Source organism: Aythya ferina, assembly GCF_964211825.1.
Source record: "Aythya ferina genome assembly, chromosome: 13".
In the NCBI taxonomy this organism is placed as follows: domain Eukaryota; kingdom Metazoa; phylum Chordata; class Aves; order Anseriformes; family Anatidae; genus Aythya; species Aythya ferina.
Window position 1 is genome coordinate 5,499,441 of NC_140311.1, and position 26,016 is coordinate 5,525,456.

The 26,016-nt window shown below is 34.0% G+C and overlaps 1 protein-coding gene and 1 long non-coding RNA gene across 13 annotated transcripts in view; one reads left to right on the forward strand and one right to left on the reverse strand.

The window, feature by feature from the left end:
- The window catches only part of LOC311444172, a 110,555-nt gene that overhangs the window by 20,190 nt on the left and 64,349 nt on the right, over nucleotides 1-26,016 (reverse strand). The window contains exon 3 of the long non-coding RNA XR_014697683.1: nucleotides 3,393-3,511. This is a non-coding gene — a long non-coding RNA (uncharacterized lncRNA). The remainder of the gene's footprint in view (nucleotides 1-3,392; nucleotides 3,512-26,016) is intronic.
- Nucleotides 1-26,016, forward strand: part of LOC311444167 (uncharacterized protein) — a 98,585-nt gene that overhangs the window by 9,335 nt on the left and 63,234 nt on the right. Inside the window, exons 2-3 of one of the 12 annotated variants that reach the window (XR_014697675.1) lie at nucleotides 8,089-8,187; nucleotides 9,919-10,423. The exons of 9 other annotated variants lie outside the window; for them this stretch is intronic. The gene's annotated coding sequence lies outside the window, so the exon portion shown is untranslated. Of the gene's footprint in view, nucleotides 1-5,905; nucleotides 6,191-8,088; nucleotides 8,188-9,918; nucleotides 10,424-26,016 lie in introns of those variants that run through there. 2 more of the 12 variants (XM_084535130.1, XM_084535129.1) reach the window with 2 other exon arrangements.

The following is a 26,016-nucleotide window of genomic DNA, read 5'->3' on the forward strand; positions in this document are numbered from 1 at the left end:
TTTATTCCTCACTCTACCACTCACCTGCTGTGTGACTTCTATAAAAATCACTTCAGCTCATTCATTTTCATTGCCACCCTTTGCTATAGCTTTTCTATACATGTAGTGACCTCCTAGGATAGCAAAGCAACTTTATAATAGGAAGTTGGGCTTTTTAACCACCTCTGTGTAAATACTGTCCCTCTCCCTCTATAACTAAAATTCAGTCTTGTTAAAAGTGTGATCCATAGATAGAATTAAAATGTCCTAACCTTTCTATCAATAGCAAAATTCTATGCAACAAACAGAAAATCACTGTGAAATTATAGTGATGAAGAGGAAAATGTAAAGTAAATTTGAAGGAGATGTTCCTGTGGATCAGTCAAGAGCTAGTATTAAAAACTTATTATTGTAAATGGCATCCTCTTAGGCATTCTCAGCACAGGAAGCAAGGAACTGACAAGTAAAATGAAGTAATAAGGCTGTCTCTCATTTCCAAGTATAGTCTTTCTTGGATTAGACTGCAGTCTTCCATGTGCCTTACTCATGCATGTGCCCCCTTTTTTTTTTTTGATGTCAGGGAGAAGAACCTCAGACTCAAGGCTTTCTTTAATGACAACCTGATAAAAGAAAATGTAGTTTTCCATGAAAGATTTGCTAATATCTGCTATGATTAAATAGTTCTGCATTAACAGTAGTTGAAGCTCTCCTTTTAATTTTCTCTTTCTAAAAGATTGTTACAACTTCACTGCTCTCTAAGTCAGCAAAAGTAGAAAATGTGGAGAATGGCAATAAGAAAAGATGTGAAATGATGAATTGCATTAAGCACCAAAAATATGTAGGAAGAAGAATGACTGTTAAAGAAATGATATCATGAAAGATAAGAAATCTCATAGAACATCAGTCATTATTATTCTGCATGTTTGCTGCCACAGTAAAGGCAATAAAACAAAAACATACACGTTCCTTTGTGTAGCACAGAAAACAGGATCTAAGGAAAACTAACAGTAAAATACTAGATAGTGCTGTCAGCTAAAATAAAATAAAATAGATTCCAGTGCTGCCATTTGCAGTATCCTGCAGTGTTTGCAGAAATTTTTTGTTGCTTTTGTTGTATTTTTCCTCAAGCATTACTAATGTTAGAACTTCAGACAATTTCCTTGAATCTTTGTGGAACATGTGTTAATTCCTACAATGCTAGCAACTTCCTGATGTTTTGGCCAGACAGCTGTATGCAAAACTCCCAAGAAGGTTGTGATTAAACACAAAAAGCAACAAGCAATTCTTTCCAATTTGCTCCCTCCTGTTTTAAGAGATACTACCTTCATACATTGCCACATAACATCCACTTTTGCATGCACATAAGAAATGCAAAATCGTAAGGGATAGTCAGCAGTCTACTCCTGTAGTAGGTTACAGTAAAGGAGCACTGCAAAATGTCAAACCTGTTACATGGTCCCCAAATACATCTTTTGCTTCCCCCTTGCTGTATATAGAGACTGTTTAAATAAATAAATACTAATAAAAATAATGATCTTGGCATACAGTTAAACTCACAATGTGGAATCAAATCTCTAACAGGATGGATGGTCACTTTCTGGGTAGCAACAGGAGTTTCTATCACAAGAATCCTTCAATGGCATTTGCAGATGGGCCGGGGATGACTTCTCAAGCTTGTGTCTTGCTGAAAATTTACTTCCAGCTGGCCAGTAATCTTATGTGGTCATTCCAGTTCAGGCATGATTCCCTGCTATCGATTATCTCAAACTACTGTTGTGGGTTAGGCCCAATAGGCAGCTAAGCACCACAGAACCACTCACTCACATTGCCCCAGAAGGATAGGGAAGAGAATTGGAAAGGTGAAAGTGAAAAAACTCATGGGAAGACAGATAAAGACAGTGTAATTGTTAAAGCAAAAGCTATGCACAGAAGTAAAGCAGAAGAATTCATTCAGTAGTTCCTAGGGGCAGGCAGATGTTTAACCACTTCCAGGAAAGCAGGGCCTCATCACACCTAACAGTTACTTGGGAAGACAAATGTCATGACACTGAACATCCACCCTTGAGCTTTTACTGTTTAACATGACTTCATATAGCATAGATTATCCCTTTGGGATCAGCTGTCCCAGCCTCTTGTGCACCCCAACCTACTCACAGTCAGGGCAGTGAGAAACAAAGAAGACCTTGACTCTGCATAAGCACTGCTCAACAACAGCTAAAACACCAACATTGTCTTAGTCACAAATTCAAAGCATAGCACCTTATGGGCTGCTATGAAGAAAATCAACTCCATCCCAGACAGTCAGTACATCCATTCAGAAAATCTGAACAACTATTGAAATTGTCTAATGATTGGCACCATTTCTGTATCACCAAGAATATTTTCTTCTATTTACAGGTATTTTATTTAGGTATGACTTAGTCTGTTCTACAGCAGAAACCACCTGAAAGTCTATAGAAGGGACAGACTGTCTAGCCAAGATATCACTACTTATTTACTTACACCTATCAAAGAGCTTTAGAGAAGCAAACCACATTTTCCTGTTTTTCTTTAAAATAGCTCCTCTCAAAATTTAGGTTTTATAAATGCCTCAGATTTAGTAGTTATACCCCTTTGTCTATCACCAAAGAACTAAACAAAGTTATGTAAACACCCCAAAAAGCTGCTACTAAGCAAAATGAAAACCTTTTATGCTCAAGCTGAGCACATACAATAAACCTATAATTGCCATCACTGATATATTGTTAAATTGTTTAATCTATAACACAATTGGAGTTGGGTGCAGTTTTAAAAGTCCACCTTCAGAATATGATGATGAAATTTTAAAAATGTAACTTGTTACATTTTATTGTGTTAAATCACTAAACCCTGCAAAATGCACATCTCCTCTGTAGCATCCATATTAATGACAGAAGCAACAAATGGATGCTTTGTTTTGATGAGCCGTTCAAATGTCACTTACCCTGTTAAGCACCATCCCAAGTAGCCGTGTCATTGAAGACTATAGAAAGATGGTACAAACAGGACAGAACTTGAATTACTGTTTATTCATAAAAGTAGTTCTTTAAGAAGAAATCAGAAGTGCCATCTTAACTAATAGCAGTATTGTTCCTAGTTGCTTGAAATTTAGGGACTTTCTATTTTTGATAGCCTTTACAAATCCAGAGTTTGTTTTTTTTTAAATGATAAAATTAATTTTAAATCATTTGATAAGTTCTTAAGATATAAATTCATCTCCTTTCAGCAGCTGTCTTCAGATTTTAAAGAGAAACAGACTTCTCTTTAAGCCTGCAGTCTTCTCTTTAACATTAATTATTTCTGAAGCAACGAAGGGATTGATCAGCATATGCATCTATGGCCAAAACTTGAAACTGCCTTGTGGATTTACTTACCTTTACCTTTACTTTACTTACCAAATTTCTGATGTTTTGGATCTGAGGTTTCCAGAAGGACAAAGCACAGAACCCACTAATTTCTATCTTTAAAATTCCAACTTTTATCTTTCTTTGATGTGTTCATCCAGAATATGTGCCTGTGAAAACATGGCAATTAATTCTACATGAAAGTAATTAGTTCAGAGTAAAATTCACGAAGAATAACAATCTCTTCTGTCTCAAAGATATTGTCCCAGAATGCCCTCCTTCTTGAACGATGCTAAAGAATTCTGGGAAATATACAACAATGAAAGAAATATTCATATAAAAAATACAGCAGTGGTCCTCGAAACAATCAATTTTTGGACAAGAAGGTTGAAAAATAACAAGAAAGTCAACCAGGTCTGGAAAAAATGGAAATGAGTCAAAATTTGTATTCTGAAGGAGAACTGAAACAGAGCAAAAGAAGAAAACATAGCGGCTTCAAGAATACAAATGCTAAATTATTAATGCAAGACAGGACAGTATGATTAAGTTGTTTAATGTACTGTGTAAAGCACCAGAACAGTTAGCTTAATATATTTAACCAGGAAAGCGTCCAGTCTGTAGTAAGTTCTTAAGTAATTTTGTAATTTTTTCCCCATTTTTTGAACAAGATTCTTTTTTTTTGTCCCTTTTGTACTCATTCCTGGCAGAACTGTATTGCAGTACAGTAGTACCTCAATAATCAAAATGCCAGTTCCAGTCAATGCCAAGTTCTACCTGAGTGTATTTAACTGTGTATATTCTAGATGTTTAGCTGCACAACCTGAGCTAAATTAATGAGGCCTACTCACCCCAGAAATTAACAGAGCATTTAATTATTTTACTGTATACATGTATTTATACAGTTTGTCTCAGCTCAGAGATACAAACAGTATGGGTAGCTACCCATAGGGTTTTCATCAAATTTCACTATACTTTCTCATGGTAAACTTTTCCCTTCAACACATCTTGAATTTTGTTGTTTTTATTATCCTTAAACCAACAAAAAATTAGCAATAATGCTAATACTTACCCTCAAACCATCTGCAATGGGCAAGGAAGAAGGAGAGCCTCTGCTATTCTGATTCCCTAGAGAGAATCTGCAAATCTGTATTTGCAGCAGAGGGCTGGTTAGAATTAGAGCCAGCCCATTAAAAGTAAAAGACCACTGAAGCTTTTTACATAAACATATATATGTATGTGTATGCACACACACAACATATAGATGGAGAAATACATATCAGCACTGCATCAGAAAGAAAATCAAATGAACTTTAACACATACAGAAGAACAATTTCTGTTCTCACAGACACAGAACATTCATACAATCAATAAGAGTGGAATTTGGATCACAGAGTATTGAAAGTGATCCATGTATGCCTTAAGGAATATATCACTGAAGAACGGTAGACTGCTTGTGACATAAGCCAATAACTGGTCCTCTCAAGAGAAAATGTTGTCGAGAACAAATGTCATTTCTCTGCAGGGAGTAAATGAGCAAAAGTCTGTTCACTGGGACTCTCTTCCACACTGAAGAATTCAGTTCACTGGAAACACTGTCTTCCTCTACATTACATACACTCCAGTGAAAACAGAAGAGTGTGTTACTACTTCCGCCTCAAGGACAGAATAACCTTAAAGTTATTCCAAATGCAGTTATGTCTTAAAAGACTGTATAGAAAGTCTAACAGTCAAACATGACAAGAGACAATTGTCATTTACATCAAGTTGATAAAATACTCAACTGTTAAGTGATGAGCTTGCAGGCAATTTAAAAATTCAATTTTTTCCCACAGTCATACAACGTAGTGAAAAACAGATTCATAGGAATGTTTTGTAATTGTAGTTACCATAGTTCCTGTCTCCTTCCATCCTCTATAGGTATTAATCAGTACAGAGTACCATCCTATTTTCTATTGACTATAGAAAAAAAAAGTTTAAACCAATTTTTTGACTATTGCTACACATGCTGGAAAAACAAAACTAAACAAAACAATACAAAAACACAGTACAGTTCAACTACAAAAACAAAAGTTGCCACAAATCAGGGACTTAATGATTGGTAAAGCAGAAGGGATGGGGGAATATGCTAACACCATTAGAGGCAACTGTTGTCCTTCTTCAAAAGGGTAATTCAATGTGTTATTCAACGTGTTATTCAATAGGTAATTAAACATTTCATTTACTTGAATATAATTTAGCATACCCTATCTGGCAACACCTACTGTCAAGGCTACAGCAGCTATTATCAAAACTACAATTAGTTTTTTTGGTCTCACTGTAATGATTTGTATTTGTAGAACACTAGTCTTAATTTCTAAAAATATTGAAAAAAATATTGAAAAAAAAAATGTTTTCATTTCGATTGTAAATGAAGTAAGTTGCTTTTATATTACTTCCTACTTTTTCTTGATGTCTAAACTTCCTCTACTTAAACTGAAATTTTAATTGAAAAGTTAATCTTCTAAAAATAATAATAATTAATGTAGTTTTCCTTGTATTCCCCTGTTACCCTCTGTCCTTTTAGTTCCAGGTTTTCACTTGTAATGGCCCAAAGCACTACTGCAGACTTCCTGGTGGAGAAACAAATTTGTGCCAGCTTGCTGAATAACCTCAGTAATGTTCAGCCACTCAGAACTTCTCCATCTGCATGCCCATCCATCCAAAGAACCAGATGCTCTGAAAAACACTTCATCCACCTTGCCTGATGTATCAATATCTGAAATATGTTGCTACCATAACCGCATTTTTCAGCCCTACCAGCAAAGCCAGCAACTAACCTCTCTGGAGCCCTCAATTGTTTAGTCAGTTGGTAAGGTGCAGCTCAACTGTTTCTGCTGCTAGAACTAAGGGGAAGCCTGAAAAAAAAAAAATATATATATATATTTTATATATATATATATATATATACACATATACATACATATATATATATGTATGTATATGTATGTATATATATTTTATATATAAAGAAAAAGTTGCCCCAAAACAAAAGTTCCAAATCAGGGAATTAATGATTGGGGTTATATATACTGCAATATGTATAACAGTTCAAAAATAATTCATATAGTTTTTATTTTTTTTATTTATTTTTTTTTTCCCCAGAGAAAATTAAATCTCTAATTGGAAGCATTATCATAAAAACTAACAGAAAGCAACCATATCACCAAGGGAGAAATTCAGAGAATATGCAGATTTCATCAGGACGAGAAGCTATGGTTTCTATTTATAAACTACATCCGTTGGTTTTCCACTAATAGGCATTTATTCAGCTCACTTATTTATTTTTGAAATTAGATAAAAAGATACCTGCATAAACTATATGGATTTATTATCATAAATCACTGCAACTTTTCTCTGTTATACTGACTTGACTGAACAAGTACCCTGATCAGGAGCTTTGGCCCAGCTCCAAGAAAAATAAATAAATAAATAAATAAATAAGCCATGTTCTTAGAATCAAAAGAAGGATGTATATGATTGTAAACAATCTGAATTTCACTCAGCACAAGGTAATCAGGAAAAAAAAAAAAATGATTTACATCTACCAGACAGATGTTTCCCCCTATATTATTTTTCAAAGCTTTGCAAAAGAGTTGTTCATTATATATTATGGTTAAAGGAGTCCTGTGATTAATTCTGCAGAAGAGTTAAATATCTTCAGTTCAACCACCAGAGTGCTAATAATGATGTAGAAAAAGTTTAGGAGTGACTTATCACTAACGAGTGAATAGTTACTGAAATTTGGTATTTGCTTTTACACAGGAATTTTGTTGAAAATTCCTCAGATTACAGAGAAGTGCTTACTATGTACAGCAAATTAGTTTTTAATGGTAAATAGTAACAATATAGTTACAAGTCACTGAAGCCAGTGAACTGTGTTAATGAATAACACTTGCAAAAAGTGTCTATGCTTTTTATTAGATTTTTTAAATTATTTTTTTCTTATCATTTAAGATAAATATTCCATGAGTTAAGCATTGAAGCTGCTGCCTTAGGCAACTGTTCACTGATGGAACATCTGTGGAAGCTGAAATTACTACCTCCCAACTGTTTGTTACCATTACTTCTTTGCCAAAAATTGCTAGCCCTATAGAAAATGGTGTTGCTCAGCTAGCAGAAGGAATCTTACAAGCATCTCCTCATTTGTTTCAGTATAAAGACAGCTAGTTAACTTAAATCCAACCATTCATACATTTTGCAGAATCATATGATAGAATTTCTTCTAAACATTGAACACCAAACATTTAATCTTATGTACATTTTTGCAGGATGATAAGAATCAAGGCACACACACACTCACACAAAAATTAAACTCGAAGTTTGTCTAAACCTTTTTATCCTGAAACAGCTTTAAAATGTTAGTATTACCAATCTTTAGTGATTTGCTTCATTATAGCTAAGTTAGATCTTTGTTGCAAGGTATGAACAGCTGCTGCAGTGAGAATCAATAACAAAACGCTACAAGAGTCCTACAGCAGCAGAAAAAGCATCAAGAGGAGTGGCCGTGACACTACACAGTACACTGCTCTGCAGCTACTCATTAACACTTTTATGCTGTATTGATATAAATATGCACAGGGAATCTAACAAAAACATTCAAGCAGAAAATCTGCAATTCTGTCAGGAGCTTGACTTTGACAATGTATTCACTTGACTTTTCCTCCAAGTTCCTGTTTAGAAATTACAACAGCACTGTTTTGTATTCAGAACTGAGGAGGAGTCTGGATCTGAATGTTCTGGACTGGATACTCTTGCTCTACTAAAACCATTTGTCCCAGTGCAAAGTACACATGCAGAGATGGGAAGGTAAGAATTATAACTATACTTTATATTCAGCTTGTCCATTAATTTTACCATCTACCGCCCACTGATATAAGTTGACAAAACTGAGTAACTGTCAGGATCAGGACAGAGTTAGAACTGTAGTATACCTAGTCTTCTCCAGCTGGAAGTCTTGGGACAGAGGTATAAGATTTGTCCCTAGCATTTGTAGCCAATATCAGGCTTAGATGTCTTTGCATCATGAACGTGCATGCTCTTTCTGAAATAACAATAATCTCCAATTACAGTCTGCACTGCATGAATACAGCATTAAAATCATGTGAAGGGAAAAACCTTCTATTCAGAGAATATCCTCAATAAAGAAGAAGAGTTTCTTGTGTGTCAATTAGGCCTACATTAAGATTTTTTGTTTTATTTTTATGTATGACAGAACTACTGGTTTTAGTCTTACCATTGGATTCATTTATAGATGCTGACCCTGACATATAATCTTCAATAAAATCTGTGCTTTTATATCTAATTTCCATCTTTCAGCTGAGACACTAGCATTCCTTACACAATGTTCTCCTCTCTCAAGCATTACCTCAGATTAATTGGCACTGTATAAAATAAGTTGCTGGGTGCACAATGGTAACCATGGTAGCCTTCATACTATCTTCACAATGCATATGTAATTCAGTCCTCAGGAAAACATAATTAGTATGTAGCATAATATATTCTCTCTAAACACATCACCATGATGTGAAATACACACAATCAAAAAAAATGATGCCTACAACCTCCACTGAACTAGGCTACCATTATTGAGCAGTTACATTACAAATGAATATACGATTAAATAGTTTTGCTGTAGCATCCCCAACTTGCATAATGCTGCTGCTTTAACCATACATACATCTTTTCCTTATGACCAAAAGGTGGCAATGTTGTACTTACTATCATCTGTCCTTAAAAAGGCAATTGAACTGTACTCACAGAGGAATAGTGAAGTCTCTTTCCAGTCAAGCCAAAAAGATATGCATCGTTAGCCATTGTGTTTGTTAGGTCCCAATACTTTGGTGATGACACCTTCAGTTAAAAGCAAAACAAACGCTGAAATACTGTTCAAGTAATAATCCAATGAGATGTGTGAGTGGACGTTCAGGTATATCTTCTTATGGGGAAAATTAAAAAGCATATGCAGCTTAAAAATAAATTTATGATGTTCTATCTTACTCATCACATACGGATACAGCTCTTACTCAGGATATTTATACAGGATACCAATCCCTGGTATGCAGCAAGTGAAAGTTTCACTAGCCTGGCTGCATAGAAAATGCAGTCTAGCTATTTGAGATCTTTGTAGAAGCCTATTTGAAGAAATGTAACTCATTTGAGGTGACCTCCATAACTGATGTGAGGATTTGCCAGTCATGGATATTGAAGTCATCCCAAACATCTTCCAGTGAAGCCTTAATACCACACCCACATGAACTGCCAGTACACATAACAGCATGGAAGAAACAGTGTACTGGTGTTATTTTTCCAGTTTGTATATCATCAATAATTGCATTACTTATTTTAATGAAACAAGTCAGGAAAAATTTTGTTAGGTATAAACTGCTGCCCCTAGTGCTGGGCCCACTCCTGTGATTACCAAGCACGTACAGGGTGTCCCACACCCAAATATTCAGATACTATTTCCTTAAGATGCTAATGAGAAAGTTAATGCCTTTTTCCTCTTTTTTTTTTTTTTTTTTTTTTTTTTTTCCATAGGAAGATGATTATTTCTCAGTATCAGCACTAAACTGGGGAACTCCTACATTATGTTGTATGACCGTTTATATTATTTACGGTGACTGACTCCTTGCTAAAGCAAAAGCAGATGGCTAAAGAAGAAGACAGGAAAGAGAAGAATATATATGTCTATGTAAGGCACACCCTTACAAATACACTGAAGCTTCTAAAACTGGAAAAGACTCTCTCTGATGCCAAATTTAGCAAAATGATAATTCTGCTAATGCTGAAGAGTAAGAGTTCCAGCAGGAGAACTCTTTTTCTAAAGGAAAAAAATAGTAAAAGAAAAATAAGATCAACTGCTGCCAGGCAATGGCTGCTAAATAACTACTAGGTACAAAAAGTAAGATGAGAACCACTTCTCAACAAAACAGGAGTAACAAGAGTAGGATGATGTCCAGAGTTTGCAGGATAGTCAGTATATGGCAGACATTAAAGTTATTTAATTCCTTCTGTGAATGCCTATTGATGTAGTTTACTGATGTGCTAGAAATGTTACTTTTCTTAAACGTGGAACATCAGCATTTCAGATGATATGCAGATACCCACTACTTCTCTTATAAAAAATTAAAAGAATTTGTTTTGGACCCCTATTCAACTTACTAAATATAATATGAAACAGTTGTGTGGCAATTAATCCAGCATAGCTTGGAGTCCTTAGTAATTTTTATTTTTTTACAAGGTTTATTTCATTTTACTTTCTCTACATGTGCATGAGTGGAAATATTTCCTAACTTATAGCAAAAAAAAATTGAAACTGTTACGACATTTCTGGAGTATGGATTATTCTTGATAATACTTTTTGACCATTCTTTCATACCAACAATGTGCTGTGGACATTTCTGACAAACTCTTGTGATTTAGTAATCTATTATCAGAACAGAATAAACAAACTGTGTTCTTTTCACCCAAAAATTGCCATAACAGGTGACACCTTCATGTTCCAGTCTGCTGGGATAACAGATGCAGATCTCCATTTCAGATATTTATGCCAAAAGGTAGCATTATGATTATGAAATTCCAATCAGTCACATAATGATAATATACACGTGTCTGATTCCACACATTTTGACTATTTTATCTGTGTGGGGGGAATGGACAAAAACAACATTTCTTCAAAGTGACAGTGCTATAAAAGAATTTTTCAGATAACAATGTCATTGATTTTGATCAAATAGAAACAAACAAACAAAAAAGCCCTCTGTTAATACTGTAATGCTTAAGTAAGACATATCACCCTTTTCATTTACTGGATTAGAGCACTTACTTGGAAAAAAAAAAAAAAAAAAAAAAGGTGTGGGGGGAGAACTAGTACAATAGTAGCATTTTCTATGGAACATGGCAAAGCCTGCTAGTTCCAGAAAAGCTATTCATTTTCATGCAGGAGATGACAATTATTCTGTGCAATTATATTAGATTATTTATCATCAAATGTTACATGACACTAACTTGGCTATTTTTTTCTTTTTTAGGAAGATACAGCTGTTTTTTTGTCATCCATTCCCAGTCATGTTGTCAATCCTAAAAAATAAATTTAAATTAGTTCTAATAATCAATGAGCCCACTAGATGTGGATAATGACCAGCTATCCTGGGATACCGATGCAAATCAGAGATCACAGATGGAACTGAAACACAATAATTCCTACAGTTTCAGGCAAAAGAATTTGGAAGCACAAAACCTTATATTATATACTCTTTTTTATGACATAAACTCAGCTTTGCTTTAAGTAAAACATCCAGGTAATATTACTTGTGACCACAAAATCCTTTGAACCAGTTCTACTAAAAATGGACTACTGAGTCCTTAGAATATGAACTTTTGTAACCTGTGACATGAAAAATATATAACATAGAAGCAGGGAAAAATACGTTACTTGGTCCTGAGAATGGTAATTAGGTCAAGTCAGCTGTCTGACAGTGGCTAGTTCTAAAGGTCTTTGGGAAATCTTATAGGCAGATAAGTAACAGAAGTACAATTTTAAGTCCTATTATTGTTCTAAATGATATTATTTGAGTATTAACACAGTAAAATAATGAATTTTTTTTAATGCCATTCATCTGCTGAAAACAAATTGTCATAGTCATTAACTGTTTTATATTATAAATCCTATTTATTCATTAAGGTTATTTAATATTTGTGGAATTGACTATAATTTAATTACTGAAAATTCAAAATACCTAAAATAATATAGCCATCCTTTTCAGATATACTTTTTTCAATCACCAGTATACCAAACAACGCCATGGATATCTACAGATTTTGTTCAACATCTATAGAGGTACATACTTTCTAGAATGCAATGCTCCTTTCAAAGTCTTTGGGTTTGATACTGAAGTATGATTAATTAGAGAATTATATAGTTATGATTTTATTATAGTATAGTATGATTAATTAGAGAATCATTTCTTAAGTGTTACAGGAATATCTCAAGAAATTCTATGAACATAAACATGAAGAATCTGAGAAGCTAAGAAGACAGAAGAGTCAAAATAAATTTCCTGCACTGAAGTGCAGTCAAAAGACAAACCCATCAGCATTATTTAGACAAAGTTATAAATGTCACTGTAACCAGAACTTCACACCAGAGATCTTGCCTAGAAGTTGCTCTACTCCTTCAACTTTAAATACCAAGTTTCAGAAACTGTATCGTGTAGCCATAAGTTTCAGACACAATTCCAAGGTATAATATAATGCAAAATGCCTAGATACTAACTCAGAACTAGGCAACACAGTTGAAATGTCCTAATGACTTGCAAACCAGCAAGGTTTTGTGAACCAATTCAAATTACTTCCCATGTTTTATGTGCTCTCAATATATATTTATGCTACAAAAGAAAAATTAAGCCAGAGGGACAACAGGATTATTCTCTTTAATGTCTTCAGTATCCACTTAATCCACCTTCAGTATCCACTCATTCTTCATCTCTTACTACACCTGAAAACAATCACAGAGACTTTCCAAATATTTTGGAAGTGTTCAAAAACACTTTAAATGTTTGGAGTTATTTTCCTTACTTTATGAATGATCATATTATTATAATAATCATTACACATTTTGCAGCTTCCTTAGTCTTCATGTACAAATAGAGCTTCGTTCTAGCTGCCACATAAACATGTCATATAGTCAATTCCTTGTCCCAAGAACTGAAACTAAATACAGTCAACGTGTAGCACAGATATGAACTCAAGTTCCAAAATTTGTATTTAAGATACATAGCAAATGTTATGGTAATTTATACTTAGACCTTTATCTTTATGCATGAGGACAAAAACTGTATGAAAGTCTCCAAGTGCACTTTCACACTTATTTCCTATGCTCACATATGTAACATACCATTTCACCTTTTTTGTTAAGCAAGATGTCATTAAAAGAACTTAAGAATAAATAAGATGAAATGCCAGGTGTAACAGTTTCATACAAATGGACATTCAGGGAGTTAAGTAGTGGTTTATGCTACATAAAAAATAAGGCCTCCATTGGAGAAATGGCTGGAGACAGTTACTGCTCAAGAGACAACAAAAGGCATGATAAAAAAGCCTGCCACTAAGGTGAACATTTATGAAATCTGAGACCCATTACCACTGAATTGCTTTTACTGAATTACATAAAATATGTGCCTCATTGCTGAGCATTTTTAATTGCTATCAACAAGTTATGTTAGTAGGTGCTAACATACTACAGTATGTTCTGTGATATGTTGTTATACAGCATTACAACTTCATTTATGCATGTCATTTTAAAATAAATTTAAGATGTATTGTAAAAAGCAGATCAACTGTGATCCCAATGCAAAATAGCCGTTCAAGAACCAAGTCTTTTCTTTGAACAAACCCTGGTTTACAAATCATGTCATTTTTCACTAGAGCTTTGAGTTGTCATTCAGGGGAAGCTGTCATTTTGCTGACACATTGCAACATGAGCTTGACGGTAATTGTGCAGCTTAGGAAGCAAAATATTCATGTCCCATTTGAATGCATGGAAAAATTGTAAGGCAAATTTGTGTTTGGTTAACTTAGTAATGTAGCTTGTCTTCTGACATATTCCCATGGGAAATGGAAACCGAAAGGTATGCATTACATGAACTTATTTTGGATACTTACCATGCTACTGCCACTTATTCAGCCACAAAATTTTCATACGTAATTCATTGTCCTTTAAGAGGCTTGAATCACATAAATGTTTACAGAAGGTTCATAAATAGCAATTTCTGGAAACCACTGAGGAAAGGCAATGGATCAAATACAATAGTGCATAAAATTGATGTATACAGACATTGATTTAAGCAGTAGTAGGAATTATGAAGAAAAAACAGATGTGTAACCGTTGGGTTTCTTTCTTCCAGTTCCCTGAAAGTTCCAGATGATTTTGCCAAACCTTTTTTTTTTCTTTTCTTTTTTTTTTTTTTTTTTTTTTTTGTCAAAGCCAAATAATATGCAAGTGTGCCATAAGTACAAGTTTTCAGCAATTTAATAAATCTTGAGTGCAAATTGGACACCTGAATTCTCCACCAAGTTAACCATCTCTGTATAAAGCCCTTAGTCTACATGGAAAAATCCTGAAAAATATCAGAATGAAAGGTGGAAAGAAGCTTATCCCCCTATGCTAAAAGTTACTAGCTACGGATTATTCTCTCCTTTGTCATGCACAATAGTGTCCTTGGGAACAAATTTATTTTGTACTTTTGTTGCTTAATAATAGCTGTTAAGTATTAATTTTCAATTATCCTGACACAGTAAATCACCAACACTTTTTGACACAAAAATGCATCCACCATGGCATTCTGTAATATTTTCACAAATTTGCAGTGACTTTCAGAACTTTGTGGCTGTTACTAGTGCACAATCAGACTGATTTAGCTCCCACAATAAATAGAAGTCATTACAATATCATTGCTATCAATATTATAAAACTGATAAAACAGAAAACACCCAATTTTACTGACAAGATCAGCAGCCAAGATTGGCAGATACTTGCATTTTACAGACAAGCATTTAAAGTTGTAGTTAAGTAGAAGAATTGGTCCATTTTTCCCCCATTATTATACTAATATTTCTCAGAGACTCTCATATTTTTATGTAATGGCAATTGTTGCCATTGTTGCCACTGAACAGTGGTTCAGACAGTTTTGGAAATGATGGGAAGAAACACCTCAGTCAGAACTCCTTTATTACCTAAAATACATAAGCTTGAGTTCAAAGCCCTGAATTAAATTCTAACATTAATGTTTTGGTACCAGAAAGGCAACTTGTTTTCCAAGATACTTACACCTGAAGCTGATAAACCTTTTGTGAACAAATCTACATAAGTTGTAGGAACTACCACATCTCTTAAAAAGAAAGTATAGATACTAAAATCAAAATGCTACCACTTTATCAGTCTTTCTTTGCAGTATAAAGTACAACATTATATTGGCTTTGAAACCCAACATTAACAAGTCATATCTCCACACAGCTGTCCTTATCTTCTATTTCCACCATGCTTCTTTTGCTTTAGACGTTGCTGTTTTACCCATACAGAACACATACAATGGGTAAAGAGACAGTTTTTTCTTAAGCAAACTTCTCAGCCATTACGAAGCTTAAAAATGTACACTTGCTCCTAAGCAGATTTGACTGGGTGAGGGGAGGAAGATACTAAAAGAATAAGTACATTGTCCATAATTCCTATTTCCTAAGATCAAAAAACAAAAAGTCTAATTTTAAACAAACTTTTTTTTTCTTCTAGAAGCTACTTTTCAAAAATAGAGACTATATGTAGCTAAAAATGTTTGTTCAGAAAGATCTTCAAGCATTTCTACCATTTATTTTTCTCCCTAAATGCCCTTCAATACAGAATCTAAAAGTGCAGACACTTTCTAGACAACCTCATATATAAGGTCGTTCTTCACTCACTGAGGTTTCCATCAATTTCTCTTTTTATGTCCAAAACATCACAACAAAAACACACCTTATTAAGTCATTTCATTAAGATACAATGAGGGGACTAGGAAAAAAAAAGTCAACAAAATGCAACTGAATACGCAGAACTCAGTCTTGTGCAGCACAGACACCCCACCCAACCCCACCACTACATGCATCATCAGTGAGGTTGCCAATGATCGTTCTATGAATCTGAAAGGCTTACTTCAATCATATTTTTGTTGACCTGCAGTTACTTTTCCCACAAGTGGGACTCAAAAAAAAGTTTACTTTTATTAAAAATTAAAAGCCTATGTCTGTCTTTTTTAGGCAAACCCCTAGCATTTATTTTTCTTTACTCAGTCTTGTTACCTATTCTGTAAGCTTTTATAGCCTTTAAGAAAAAATTAAGCAGCATGCCATTTAGTAATAACTTTTCCAGTTCTCTCAAAATCCTTAACGAATAGTAGTTTGATCACTTTAAACACTTGTCCAACATTCCCTGCATGCAGACATCATGGAATGTCTTCAAATAAAGAAAAAGCACAGTATTTATTTTTCATTTCTCTTCAGCTGTAAGTCATACTTGTAAGATAATAGTTGCTTTATGAATGATTAACCCATCATATACTTCAGAAAGGTAGAAGACAAATTTTGAGTTGTTTATTCCACATTTTCACTGCCAAAACAGCACGATGACTTTCTTTTTGCAATTTCATGCTGATTACATTCTGTATGAATATGAAAATCTTAATCAGTGGGACTACCCTAAATATTCCTGAAGACATAAACTGCAGAGGAATATATCAGTCTATTTTTTCAAGAAGAAAATGGAATAAAAGCAAGAAAAAAGCTGAAATAAGAATGTCATAACCTACATGGACATACCAGACACAGTCTGTACATGGTATTTTTGTTTTTAATGAAAATTTACGGATATGCATAAAGTAGGTGAGCATTAGGAAGTCTCATTCATCAATTCTGTGAGATTATTTGCTCTTACTAAAACAGCTGAAATGAATGTGGTCTTTTTTGTTTATTTCACAAATGAAAGCTTACATTTTCCTTGACTTTCTCTATGACAGAGTCATAGCTCAAGCTGTGGACAGTGCTTTTTCTCTGTACTGCAGTCAGGAACAATACTGGCAGTCAGACACAACAATACAATCTAGTACTTTATCTCAGCTAAATCCATATATGCATGTGTATTAGATGTAGTCCACAGATAAAAGACCATATTCAAAAAAAGACCATTTGGATGGTTTCCTCATCTACATTTAAAAACATAGCAGAAAGAAACCTGAAAGACTATTTAAAGTAGAAAAATCACAGAATCACAGAATCACAGAATTTCTAGGTTGGAAGAGACCTCAAGATCGTCGAGTCCAACCTCTGACCTAACGCTAACAGTCCCCACTAAACCATATCCCTAAGCTCTACATCTAAACGTCTTTTGAAGACTTCCAGGGATGGTGACTCCACCACTTCCCTGGGCAGCCTGTTATGACATTGAAATTGACAAATGACATTGAAAAATTGCGAACATCTCAACATTGGGAAGATTTACAATTCAGTTTGCAAATTCAATACTTATAAAACCAAAGCTACTTTTTTATTTTTTATTTTTAAAAAGAACTATATTTCAGGGTCATGTAAAGCTTTTGAAATATAGCAAAACGAATAGAGAACTACCCTGAAATCTATACAACCCAGACTGCACTCAAAAATTAGGCTTTTTGTACATTGGCTGGAAAATCATTATTCTGTCACCTGTGCTTCTTTATCATTGTGGTATGTATTGCTGCAAACTGATATTTAAAGTAAAAATAAAAAGGAAAAATTAAATTTCACAGAGATAAGAGAAATGCTTCCTTGTATAGGAAATCCATTTTTTATGTAATAGTCAGTCACCAGTTAGTGAGCCCACAGTTTTGTTTTCATTGCTTTCTTTTGTTTGCTTGTTTTTGTTTGGTTAGTTGTTTTCTGTTTGTTTTACAGTTAACACAGTCAAAGCTCCAGCTGAAATTAAAGATCAAAAGTTAACAGAGCTCAGGAGAAAATACATTCAGCTTCAGCCCTGTTTAAGCACTGCTGTCATCTTCCTGCTTGCTTCTATTTAGGTACTGAGGAACTGCTACTTAAAAATAAATAAAAAAAAAATAAAAATAAAATAAAAATGAAGTGATTTAGTGAATTTGAAAACACTTAAACCACTTGTAATCAGTTGGATCAGAAAATATCCACTACTTCTTAAGTACAATTGCTTAAAGGATAACTGAATCAAGGGTAAAGAAGCAGAGGTAATACCTAGATGAAAAATAAGAGCACTGTGATCAAATTGGATCAAATTGGTAGACTTGGATCTCTTGAGAATGAATTATTTTTCACAATTCTTTTAAGTTTCAAAACTGTGAGAGAAGTAATATATTTCAAGATGACCGGAAACACTGAGATAGAGCTGAATCTATTCTTAGTAAGGAGAGAAAGATGAATACACACCTTTACAAGAATTCAAGTGGTCAAGTGGTATACTAAAAAGATTTTAGTTCACTCTGTGCTATCTGACTCTAATTTTTGTCCAAGTAACTTTCCAGGTAACCATCATGTGCATGTTTTTATTCAGACAGTTTTATATTTTAATAGAATCACAGAATCAACCATCTAGGTTGGAAGAGACCTCCAAGATCAACTAGTCCAACCTCTGACCTAACACTAACAAGTCCTCCACTAAGCCATATCACTAAGCTCTAAATCTAAATGTCTGTTAAACATGCGTAACTTGTTAAGTATGCGTAACTGAAATTCACAGTTTACATTTGCCATTGCTAAATACCTGTTCAAATCTTTTTGGCAGAATGTATCCAGAAAAAGAAATCATAAGGAAATCAAAATAACATGCTATCCTTGTTCTCGTATATTTCTTCATTCTCTTTCAGAAAACTTACAAATCAGAAAAGCCAATAAAATCAATGTAGAAAGGATTAGTTTTAAAAAGAGAGTGACAAATTCAGAGGGAAACACACATTTTCTTTTTTGTCTCTCATTTCCGCTGCCTTTGAGAAGAGATAAATTATGCACCACAAACTTTTACCTTTTTGGAGACTAAAAAAAAAAACAAACAAAAAAAAAACAATGAACAGATGATGATTTATAGACAAAACACTGAAATAATCACAAACCTGAAGTAGGAAGTCACTCATCACTTCCGCTGACTCCTGTAGTTTTAAAACCTATGTCTTACTCTGATAATATGATAATATTTTACAAAGTAGTACATCAAGGTGTTTCTTCACATTAGACTTGTGGCACAAAGCTCTCATTAGCTCTCTTGTAAAAACAAAAAAGTCTCATTAAAAAATCATAATTTCAATGGTAATGAACAAAAACTGAATTAGTTAATTTTTCAAATAATATGAAAGACTGTTTGCTACTTTTTTATTTCTCTTCTTTATTGAATGGTTTATTCCACATATTCTGTTTTGGTCACCTTTCATTTATTTTCAGTTCACAGTGATAAGTTCAAACACAAGAAAAGAATGTGAGAGGTGAGACATTGTTAATATGACAATTAAAAAATTCTTAACATGAAAGTTGCCTTTAAAAAAAGTTGCAAATCTCAAGAAAAGCTAGTAATTGGCTTAAAACTTTCTCCTCTGTTGCCAGGTTTACAAAAGCAAGCTACTAATTCATTTGTTGTTTCATGCATTCTGTTTCTTATATTTTCTTTCAAAAGCAGAGTAAAACATACATAATCATATTAAGGTTTTTGGTTTTAAGCAGGTTTCAGGCTTTTAACTCATGTTCTGGGTTACAACTAAATTTGAAGGTTATGTTTATACACTATGCATATAATTTCTCATAGTACTTAAAACATTCATCCAAATTTAAAAAAAAAAAAAGACACTTGACAGTTCAGATTTCTGGGTGGCATTGTAACTGATAGCAATTGTGAGCTATTTAAAAGTCAATTTAAAAAGTCAATTTAATGTGTATCTGGGGAAAATATTTTTAAAGAAAACCACTGAATTCATGCTCCATTGGAGACCTAGCCCAGGCATCAATTAGAGGTATCAAGTTAATGAAGTCCTAGTCCAGCTTCTTCTGAGCTTTTGTAAATATCAAGTTTTCTTTCACCATCAGCACTAGAAGTTCATTGTAATTACAGCCTCCTCACTCCCCCAGAGATCAGGTTTAAGAGTTCAAGCACTACAAAGCTAACACCTCCTGCATGGTGTTAACTTGTAGAAGGAAAGGTAGAAAGCTGTTGGAAGTGTAACACTGGTAATGAAATGAAAAATATATTTTGTGTCAGCCTATTTTGCTGCAAGCCTTTTCTCCTTTATGATGGAAGCTAGGTTAACATAAATCAGTTACCAAATGAGTCCCCCACATGCACTAAACTTCAAATTACTACCACTTACACATACTACTACTAAGTCATTTTTAGACTTTTTGTAAATGTTTGGATGTAGAGATTTGGCACCATTTTGAGACAGATTTTATCAGAACATAATTTTGCATAGAAAACTTGTCCTCTAGTACTATTAGACATATGTGCATTGCAGAGAAAGCAGCACAAGGAAAAGTATCAGGATTACATTTTTTGAGGTGTTTTAGGTATACTACTTATGATCCTTACCCATCACATTTGCTAGTACAAACAAATAAGAATGTGTTAAAGCCAGACCAGACAATATAATTAAGGGATAAATGAGATAAGTAATTTTGAAGTGACTGGTATAAACAAACTAACAATATATTTGTTTTATAAGCATATTTATACAATTCTCACTTTGAATGTTAACATCTCAGATTAAGTATTTTAATTAAAATGTGCATGGTGAAAAATAAAATATGGTCATTCAAAAGATTAATCAGAACTAGAAACCAGTTTGAAAACAGAACAGATATGCCTCAGCAGATAGGTCTGTCATCTATTCTTTCCTTTGAAATCTTTAAATGATGTTAAATGTGAAATATGACAGATGAAACAACACCAAGAAAAACAGAATGCAGTATTTATTGTATTGCTACTGATAAAAGAGGCTACAGAAATTTTAAGGTTTTCCTTACAAATCTTTACCTTCTTCTGATTTGAATAGCACAGTAACTTTTCTTTCTCTCTTTAAAGATCTAGGTCATACTGGGAATCAGGACATTATAGAGTTCGCCCAAGTAGGATGATTTCCATGATGCAGGCAGACAGTTCAGCATAGAATTTTGTGAAATACAGAGCTGCTGGCAGATGATGAAAAATGCTGAGGCTGAAGCACACACTTTATTCACATACATACCTTCCAACATTGCTTGCTTAGTTTCCTGTGAGGTGGCCATGGTACCAAAAAAAAAAAAGCCTACAGGGGTACACAAGTTCACAGTGGTAAGTGTGGTGCTGTAACAAGTTGTCTTGGATTACAAAGATGTAACAGACTGCTAAACAGTTCCAAGACAAGGAATACCTTGTCTTAGAATTTATCTTGAGAAATGGAACTTTCAAAGGAACTTGAAGTACTGAGTTGCAGCAATATTCTGTCATTAGGGAAGTGCAGTATTAAGATAACCTGTATTCGGAACTAACAATGATGTAACATATTAATGTTTTCCCAGTACCCTTCTCCTCACAGGTACCACACAGCAAGGCTACTGATCTTCCAGATTTTCATTATTTTATCTTCAAAACCACTGAGTATATCAAAGATCTCACACCAAAGATACTCAATAGCTTATGTTTGACCTAATTGTGATTAAGGATTTCTGGAATCCTTATAAATTATACATAGAAGCCATTCTTTTATGCTTCCAACCTTGTGACTTGCCCAGATTCCAAATCTTAATTCCAAATAATCAGACATAACCTGGATATCACAAAGTTGAAAGAACTACCCAATTTGTAGTTACTAGTCATCATCATCTTGCTTGTCTGGAAAAATAAATTCCACCACTTATATTATACTTATGCTACTTGATGCATGCAAGAAGAACAAAAAGCCTACAGCTGGCAAGTAAGTCAGCCTCTTTGGGTGCAGTTCACTTTATAAAGCATGCATATAATAAATAATTTCTGCGTTGTGATTTTATATCGTGTATAACAACACATTTGCTTTTGCATTCTTATTTTAGTTACTAAGTGCTACCCCTGTTTATGTAAACACATGCTTTTCCCTCTAAAACATGCCTTGTTTATGTTCTAGCATTTTTCACTTTACAAAGAATTTCACCATTTTCAGTTTTGCTCAATATGTTATAAAGGCAAGGAGCATTTTTAAGGCAAATTTACAGAGCCTGCAGTCAGTTGGATTTCTGCTTCTGTGTCAGCTAAATATATTTCCTTACCATAGTGTCATTTGAAAGCTGCAGTCAGATAACAGCAGAAATGTAATAGCACGAGGAGGAATACAAGCAAGCTAGGGAGGTTACATCTATTTAATGGGGATGGATTGTCCCCTTTGAAATTTTTAAAGCATAATATACAAAAACAATGAGTCATTAGTTAAGAAAGCACTTCGTTCTGTTGCAGAACAGCTTCACAAAAGCCATTATCACCTCAGCAAAGGAGGTGAACCAGAAAGCTGGAACATTGACTCAGCGAATTAATGCATGAACACATATTGCCATAGATATTGTAATTCTCAAGACTGATTTTCAGCAACAGATAATAAAAATAAATAAATACAGAACTTCAGAAGCATTACCTTGTAGGTTACAGAGAGATAAATTATTTATTACTTAACTGCAACAAGTGGCTGGATTATACAATCTATTTTCATTAATTATCTTAAAATTCATTTGAATATTCATGAGGAAGAAAATAAACAAGTTCTCAAAAATCTTTAGGAGTTCTGTTGTCCACTTGAAAAAGTGGATACTACAGTAAACAGTGATAGTATTCTTTACTGAGATTTCAAACACTGCAAATATTAATTATACTTTATACTACTCATAAAATCACACACAATTAGGGAAGTCACTATACTGTGCTATATGTATAATAGATAGATACAAGAATGGTTTGTGTTTAAGTTTCCTTTTAAAGAACATTTAGACAATAGCATGTCCTAATGTGCATGCCACAGTAGAAACAATTTACTCAGTTTCATGTTTTACACATTTTCATACATTATTACACTGGCTGCAGGAATGTGCATGTTAGATACAAATGTTTCTAGATGTCCAGCCCTATTTTCCCTGTATATTGTGCTTAAATTCCTATTGCTTTGTTTTGAATTCTTTCCTTACAAGAGAAAAAGAGATCAATACTATAAGCCCCATGAGCTTCACAGTTACTGTGAAAACAGGGATCTACCAAAAGCACTGCAACAGTTCTTTATCATTGCTCATTCTTCCAAAATAACATCTTTATGTAATACAAAGACTAAAAAGAGCTGACTGCTTTCTACCCTGTTGTACTGACAGCTTTTGACATAGGCAATTATGACTCAGTTTAAAAAACCTGAGAGAGAAAGTATTTGTGCATGAACACTGGAGATAGGCCAGCTCTTTTTAATCAGATATTAAGCATGAAAAAATGGCATTTCAGTCCTGTCTGGTCATTCTTCACCTTCCAGATTATCTGAGCAGTTAGGCAAACGAGAAGTTCAAAAATTGAAAATGGAATGGAGAAGCAGCAGAAAAGGCCCAAGAGGATGCAGTAATTGTAAAAAGCAGATGAGACTAACACCATAAATCTTCTCACAACAGAATACTTATTCTAGATTGAGTAGCAGTTGCCTTCACTAGAAATAGACATTTATTTTTCATGCATCTTTCCAAATAAGGTTCCAAATGAAAATTGGTGAATTTTATCCACATAATAATTCAGGCATAATATGATGGCATATTTCTCTGCAGTTTCCCAACCTGTTCTACATCCCACAGAATGACACAGGTAAAAAAGCCTGTCACTTCAGTAAACCAAGAAGAACTAAGGTTGACCATCCCCAAATCAAATGATTTATGGCCAAAAAAAACAGCATTGTAGCAATATATATATATGTTTTTCATATGTGAAAAAAGTTTAATTTTTAAATTCTAAAGCACAATAATTGGCTTCTAGGAGCAATACTGCACGTTAACTGACTGGTGAATCATTCAGTTCTGGGGCTTTGAGGTGGTATAGAATCAGAATCATAGAATACCCAAGTGGGAAGGGATCCACAAGGATCATCAAGTCCCCAGGAGTTATATTCATAAAAGAAAAAATATTAAAGTCAAATGTCAGTATTTCAGTCTTTCTGCAGTAATAAATGAAGTCTCTGTAGATATTGAGACTCTTCTTCTACCATCCCCAGATACACTCTTCAGCACTAGGCCACAATTTAAACAGCTGCAATATATTGCTTTCTAGGAGGAAAGCATTAAGACATGATAAGAAATGAGACTTGCTCTCCCAAAAAAAACATTCACCAAGTTCTCCAGCAGACATTCCTGCTGGAGATATGTTGTTCTTTTGCATCCCTCTAAAAGCAAAACAAACAAACAATAATAATAATTCTGTTAAATATCAAGGTTGCAATTCAATCTCTCATTTGCATTATCTAACCAAGATATTTCATAATATCTATCTATTAAATTGAAGTCTGATGCTGTCTTCACTTTGGGAAATGAGTGCACCTAGGAAGAAGCACTGATTCACAGGTTTTGCTGACAAGTTTAACACATTCTATACCTGTAATGTGGACCCCAGCCATTCAGCACAGCAGATAGTGAATGCTGGTAGTAAAGTTGTTCTGATTTTTGCTGCCTCTGAAACTGTCATCATGAACAGTTACTAGCTGCTTTGTAAAATGGGAAGGCATTTTGTGTTCTGTCTTAAATGAGGGTGTTTTTTGTTGTTGTTGTTATTTTTTGTTTGTTTGTTTGTTTTTTATCTATAGAAGGTAAAAGCTGAGGAACACTGCAGAATTTATATTTTTAAGAATAGAAAAGCATTCTAATTGAGTATGCACACATCTGTGCTGCTGACAAAAGTATGCATTTGGGACAAATTGCCTCAGAAATACAAAGAGAACTCACAACTCTTGACATGCCAATTCTCAACAGCTAAAACAGTGCTTAGGCTCACAAACTGCATGGTTTATATAGAAATAAATGTGGATAGTACAACTGGTCATAACTCTTTAGTATATTGATCTCAGTGCACTTTCCTCTTTCTGCCTTTTGTCTCTGAAGCTAAAATCTCAGACAAAAGTCACATTCAAACTAAGCTAAAGAAAAGGCAACAAATATGTTGGGGGAAGAGGACAGGGTTTTGACTAGTCTTTGACTAGTTTTGACTAGTCTTTCTCAAAGGGTCAGACAGAAACTTATTTTTCATTTTTCAAATTTGTGGGTTCAAATTTTGCTTGTGGGTTCTATTGGTCTTAATCAACAAAATGTGTATCTTTTTGCAAGCTTGGAAGTTGAATTCTATTTACAGGTCTGAACTGAGAAATCAGGATTATCCTGTCCTTTTGACAGAAGTTATTCTGGGTTCTATGCATTTACATTTCAGTGAAAGATAAGTTTATAATATCATTTCATGTCTGTGATTAGTTAAAATAAAAATTGATTTTTTAAACCTGTTAATGGGGTGATGTCAGGTGTGTAATATCCCAAAATGACTACGAAAGTCCAAAAATCATTTATCTGATGGTAGCAAGAGAAATAAAGATGTGATTCATCAGCTGGAGAAATTAAATGACAATTCTGATTCCATTTGTGTGTGTGTGTGTTTTAAATCTCTGGTTAATATTTCTCCTCAATATACTAATTAGCTTCAGCACTTGGAATCTTACAATTAAACATTCTCTATCTTCATTGCTGGTAAAGGTATAGACAAATTTGAGATGCAGCTGCCACAATAGTTCTATGATGTCCAGAAAACTATGACAATCTTTGGTTTAAACAATTTAAGTCTGTTATATCAGTTATACCATGAGGTATGGTGTGCCATTTTATTTATTTCATCTTTAAAAGAGGAAAGCTGAAAGTGCTGAGTGAACATGGATTCTACCCATTTCTGCAACAAATGGTCATGCTATCATCCTGAAAGCATTGTCATAAAATCTTGCCTTATATCCTTTCTCTTGACATTGTCTTCCCCTCAGCAACAAAGTTTTGAGTGTGTTAACATAGTACTGTGCTGGGAATGTGACTGTCATCTTTCAACTTGTGTCCACCAAAAATGGTAAAAAATAA